Genomic DNA, 6747 nt, shown 5'->3' with positions numbered 1-6747 from the left:
TGGAAAATGGCTGCAATGAAACAAAGAGTGAAAAATTTAAAGGGGTCTGAATACTTTCCGTACCCACTGTATATGGTACAAAGATCATGCATTGATCTTTCATGCTGCCAATGCTGAACATAGTGTATAACTCTAGGGCTAGTTAAACATATGCCAGAGTTTTGATAAATAAAACCTAACATTGGATGAACTGCAATGTAACCTAGCAAAAATAACTATGATGGTTAAGTTCTTTCAACATGAGTACGGCAGCAAGGATTTTGGTGGACTATTTTCCAAGATCATACTTTTATATAGCAATAGCAATGTGAAAAAGATACTACTGGGATGTATGCTTAGATAAAGTATGTAAGTACATGAGCAACCAAACAGCGTATCTTGGCTTATAGTTGGTCAGGAACAAACATTTGTTAGATACTCTAGGAGTGCTATTATTTCTCCATCTGGGAGGGAAGAGGCAAAACAAAAGCGGCTGCACTAGAAACACATCACTACACTGAACAAAACAAAACCTGGACTGAAGTGGGTTATTTTGAAGGGAAACCATTTGATTGATTGTAACCTTTAGTAAAAGCATACATTGTATTCCACAACCTAATCTAAGATACATTACCAATGGAACAGCATGGTTACATAGTACAAGTAATTAAGTGTGATTAACTACAGCATATAATTAGACTCCACTGACTATCCTGAATTAACTATCATTTGTAAATGACACTGTAGAGCAGATTTCCCTATTACAGTTTTTCGGTTATGAACAATTACTTGTTCCAAAATTCATTTTTTTGTACCCATGTGTGTAAGATATTACAACTTTTCATCTGATGAGAGGTTATGTAACGATCTACTGTTACATATTATAGCCCAGTATTGATAACTTCATTCTTAATTGATCTCCTTGTGTACTTTGGGTCACCAAAAGACACAAGTAGATCAATAAGGAGTGTGCTGTTAGGTACAGACACATGCTTTCAATTGTTTCCTTTTACTTAAGAGGCATTTGTTGAGGTCTTTTATTGGATGAAAATGTGCCTTGGGCTTCAACATATGTCCCTTTTTTGGAAGTATCTGTGCCATCAGCTTATGAAACAGATCAAAGTCAGCTGTGTTTCACATATTTTGTGTGAAGATAGCTGAGGGCAAATTCAGTCAATCACTGTGCTGCACTCTACCCTAATAATGCAAGAACAAGAACACATATAATGACAGTGGAACAGACTCTTGCAGTAAACCACACATTCACAGAACTCCACAGTCATTCAGGCATCCAATCCCAACGGTTTAAGTTTTAGTTGAGCCACAAATTAAGACCTACTAATTGTATAGACTTGCTCAATTGTGGAAATCTTTAAATGGGAGCATCCTCAATTGCTAAGGCTTGACAACGTCAAGTCCTTTTCACAAGTCCTTTTTGTTTCCATTAGCCATGTGTAAGTCAATGCAATCTCATGATTGGGATTGTATGATATTGTACGAAAAGTTATGCACAATAAAACGTATGATACTATACGAAAACCTAGGAGACCTCAGACTGGTCTCGTGACATCGGCTACAAAGCTCTGTGCTACAGAGAGGCAGTTGCTAGCTGTTTAAGCCTCTACAGAGCTTTGTGCCACCGACTTTGGTGCATCCAAACGATTATTTAAGTTTAGGAAATGGGACATACATTTTCTAAGTGAAAGTCTTTTGTTTTCTCTGGAAGTCCGCTCCCTGGCTTGTAAGTTCTGTATGTTAACGCCCACCCATCCTCCCCGACCACTTCCCTATGCAGCCAGCTGCGTTCTTATACAGCAGCAGTCAATGTGATGCACACAGCAAAATAAAAGTGTAAATCCTAAAAATTACAGTGCTTAACTTTTCGTAGCTTTTCGAACGTATGGTTCATGACAACCAGCTGTGTGATTGCACACTAAATCTGTCTGGCCCTGCTCTCATCTCCTTCACTCCTATCGGCATGCTGTCTATCTGGTAAAGCCCCAGAGTTGGGAAGGATCATGCAATCTTGAAATTGAGGGTTTTGCTGATTTTAAGATTGTAGTCGGGCTCAAACAATTGTACTTCACAGTACATCAGTCTAAGTGCAGTACCACTACCCCCAAGTCATATTGCCTTATTCTACTGTGGTTACAGAATGCACAAAAAACACCATGCACTTCTTTTACAGCCTCTGCTGGTTACAGAGTGTGTTTTAGATTCTAAGTTCTTTTGCTCTGGATCCATTACCTTTATGTGGTTTTCTCTTTCAGGTCACCGCACTTGTCATGTCAGTGACGTACAGATGACATACTCACATACTCTCTCTCTCTGTCTCTCAGCCTCCCTATCCTGCGCTTACTCTTGCAAACGCATTCACAAACACACAAACTATACAAACATCCTTACCAGCCTACATGCAATGGGGAATTTATTCTAATTTCTGATGTATATTGAAACAAGAAGAAATTCAAGAAGAAATCAGCACTATTTTCCCATGCTAGACTAGCTTTTGAATTTAAATTACTATTTTTGCTAAAACTTAAGTTTCACAGTGGTCAAGATAAGATAAAGAGCAGTAACATTAGAATACACTGACCATCATATACAGATTTCAATTTGACCTGTGGCTTAATTGGTTGCAACAAGCACAACATCAGCACGGCAGAATAAAAACTAAACAACTATGCACTCACATCAGGGAGAATGTCACCAACTGTACTCACAACAGTCATGGTCTAGCAGCATTTTTCTTATGACCAATTATATAGCAATGACGGAAGTGTGGAGAGGGATGAGCCTAGTAAAATGAAAAATAAGTCTACAGTATACTGAAATGATCTCACTAAATAATTGCTTAAAATTAAAATTTCCAGTATCATTTAGACATTTAAATGTCAGCTGCTATAATCGCTTTTTAGCCACAGAACCTTTCATTAGATCCCTTCCTATGTCAGAAACCCCACCTGAGTATGTGCCTCTGGGCTCCCCTGTCACTACTAATATAGAATTAAAAGCATTAACATAGATTAAGATGAACTATAAGCTAGTGTTAAACATTATAATGATACAGTGTAAATGATGCTCCCTGTGGGAGAAGACGGGAGCACACGACTCAGAGCTAAGTGAAAGCTGATTAGCATTAATTAAGGGTGTTTGAATGCAGCGGTCTTAAGTGGCAACCATGTTAGATACATGCACAACGTGCACTACACTGCCATGTTGAGTACAATATTAACTGTGAGGATAATATGGGGTGCTGCATTTAATTGTTTTATGGTAATGCCCCCACTCAGGTGCAGAGCAGCAATACTAGAGCAAGACACTTCAACTGAGTAGTGTGTATTGACAGGAGAAACTGTCCGGTTCATTGAGTGCTCCTACGCATCATACATCCTGCTGCCCTGCAGACTTATGATTCCCCATCTGATTATCATTTTATCATTATAAGTTGCTTCAGAAAGGGTTATATGGTAAAACTTTAACTAAAAGGCTAAGGTGAGTTAATGAAAAGCGCCTGGAAACAATATCCCTTTTCAAACATTGGAAACTGGAAAGCAATAAGCGAGAGGACATACTTTTGCCAAGGCAGTCCACTACAGTTAAATGATTATTATTTAAAATAGGAAAATGTTTTAAAAGGCTTAATCTATCAATCTTAAAATGCATACAGTAGTAGACCTTCATGGAAAAATTGTGCTAGATGTTTTCTATTGTGCTAAATACAAAGCTTCAAAAGGAAAATATTAAATCATTTTTTTGATTTGTTTCTTGCTATTTTGCTTGTCAACAAACCTAAAAAGTCCTGGATATGCACCTGCATTCAGATCTGCTATTTTAAACAAAACTCCTTCACTATGCAGAGCGGGTCGAAAACCTGATTGTAACTGAATAAATTCCAGTTCATTATTGCCCGTCTTGGAAAGACAGAATCAGAGGTTGAAAGATTTTGAAGTTTGTAGCTTGGTTCCACCGCAGGCATAGGGAAAACAGTAATTAAAAAAACAAAACAGACCAATGATCAGAACTCAAGTATTTTAAAACAGTTTGAGGATTGTTCACTGACAAACTAGAATTGAACGGTTGTATGCCTCCGTCAACTTCTCAAGTTGCAGTTTCCATCCATGTCTGTCCAGATTCATATAATACACTGTATGTAGTAACGGGGAATTAAAAGTTATCATTATATTGACAGTGAAAAAATGTCAGGGAGAAACATGCTGGCTTTCTCACACAGTGCAACGACAATTACCTGAAGCTTAATATCAGCATAACCAAAAAGCTTGTGGTAAACCACCAGAGGAACAGAATTAAATATGACAGTAGACAATGATTTAAACATGGATGTTGCATGCAAAGAAGCTACAAACACCAAAAATGTGGATGCTTCACACACATCTTCAACCTGGCAGCACAGTAGATCTTTACAATAACCTCAGTTTCAAAGTGAGCACCCAGGACGAGTGTCGCCAATATCGTATCCGCCCAAATGTTTCCCCTTCTGTCCCTGTGTTATGGCAAAAAGCATGGCCAATAACGTGTTTTTGCTTAAAATTATTATCTCAAAATGAGGTTTACTTTGACTTTTGGAATATAAAATGGCATCACTTCATTTTATTCTGTTAGACATTTGTGTGAAATTGTGTCATAATTAGCATAGGAATTCTTGAGTTATGGCCAGAAATGTGTTTAGTGAGGTCATAGTGACCTTGATCTTTGACCACCAAATTCAAATCCGTTCATCCTTAAGTCCAATTGGACGTTTTTGCCAGATTTCAAGATGGTCCTGAGCTACTGAGTTTACAAGAATAGGACTGATGGGAGACTATCGCTGAGGCAAGAAATCATTAATTGCCAGAAATTCTGAGTTGCCACTGACGATCTTCTGTGTCCCAGGCACTGCACCGATGTTTATTTCCTTGACAGCTTTATCAAATAAATTACAGTAATCATGCTCAATCTACACCGCATGACTCTTCAATTTGACTGTCGGTTTCAATGTGTGAAGATTTGGTCAATTCACATTCTGTCCCGACACTACTTCTGTTAACTGCTACACCCACAGAGAGATGACATTATTAGAAAATAGCCCACCAATAAGGTCAGAATAAAGAAGAAAAAAAAAAACAGCATTTTAAGCAACGGTGTCACGTCCTCTCTGTTGCTATAACAACCAGCAGCGGTAAAAGGACTGTGCAAATTGGAAGTGGGGCTCATCTCCAAGGGAATGTGCATGTTAAGAGCCAATCTGTGATTGTTTCATTAAGGCCCCTGGCACCAGACGGTTCTGACCTCTGACCCTATTCAGCTAGTTCCTCTTTATACTTACTAACATATTAGAGTATCCACTGAACTAAGTGCATTGCAAAAGTCCCATTTAATTTGCAATAGTTAAACGTCCTGGCTAAAATAGTGGCTATCCTGCAGTAACTAGACCACCAACTACCGCTGACCTGCCAGAGCACCCTGACCGGGAGCTCACAGTGCTCTGTACCCAGCGCACGGTATACACCACTATTCTCAGTTAACTGAACCACCAACTACACTGACTTGATGAAGCACAATACAGAGCACCGTAGCCTGGAGCACTCTGTAGTGGCTTAAACAGCTGGCGACTTTTGCTCTGTAGCACGAAGCTCTGTAGCTGATGTCACATGACCAGTCTGGTCTTTTTTTTTTTATCTACATTTTAGCGTGCATAACCTTTCATACAATATCATACAAACCAGTTCATGAGAACAACACTCTGTCAATCAACCTTTTTTCCCCCATCCAAAGTAAAATAATATACTTCAAAATATCTAAATAATCTAATTTCTAGCAACATAGGATTGCACAGCACAGGGTTTCATTTTCCACTTGAGAGCTAAGTATAGTATAGTCTGTAAACTCTGCAGTGAAACCAACATCTAAATGCTGTTTCACCAGCTCACTTTTCCTCCCAGCTGACAAATAGAGAGCACTGAATCACATCACAAAGCCCCTTTGACACAAATAGTTCACATGATAATTTGCTAAGCGATTTCCTTGCTTGCATGCCTCCGTCAGCCTGACAGGCCAATAATGTTAGGTTACATATCAAAAACCACTGGCAATGTAATAACCATTCTGCGTGTTGATATGCTCTCTGCTGGAGTTTTGCTTCTGTTCCTCTTCTTTTTAGATGAGTACACAGTCTGAGGTCACAGATCAAATCTGAACACTGCGGCACTGTACTATGGCTTTTATGACTTCTGCTACTGCGTGCCAGCTTGAATTTTAGGTATCCAAAGTGTATTTGCCACTAAATACAGCTTGACTTAACCTTCCCTGCTATGAGTGTGCAGATTTTTACAGACCTACAAAATATAGTTAATGTAAAAAATACTGCTACCTTATCATATGATATGACTTATCAGTATGCACAATACCAGATTATGTACCGGAAGACTGGATTATCATTTCAAATGCAAACTGATAAAAATGTCAGGTAAATATCAAACAGTTTTCCGTAGAAATTCAAAGGAATGTGAAGAGCAGTGAGCAGTGTGTAAAGCATTTCCTCCCCAAACCTGCAGCGAGATAAATTATTCTTTCTCAATTCTATTGATATGGGCAGACTGAGATGAAAGAAAAGAGATGAAGAGTTTTAAAGGTTTTGTTGTGTATATGTGTCAGCTTAAATATTTCAGAGAGCCCACACTGAGTGGTGGCGACAGAGCATCACCAGAATGAGGACAAGCTGCTCCAGGGTGGGGATTGGATGGGTTGGACAGAAAAAGAGGGGGGGGG

The 6747-nt window shown here is 38.9% G+C and overlaps 1 protein-coding gene across 2 annotated transcripts in view; it reads right to left on the bottom strand.

Moving 5' to 3' along the window:
* The window catches only part of tmem198a (transmembrane protein 198a), a 40702-nt gene that overhangs the window by 23003 nt on the left and 10952 nt on the right, over positions 1–6747 (bottom strand). The window lies entirely within an intron of this gene.

The sequence above is a fragment of the Etheostoma cragini genome, chromosome 11 (genome assembly GCF_013103735.1).
Source record: "Etheostoma cragini isolate CJK2018 chromosome 11, CSU_Ecrag_1.0, whole genome shotgun sequence".
Classification (NCBI taxonomy): domain Eukaryota; kingdom Metazoa; phylum Chordata; class Actinopteri; order Perciformes; family Percidae; genus Etheostoma; species Etheostoma cragini.
This window is presented reverse-complemented; position numbering and strand designations above follow the sequence as displayed.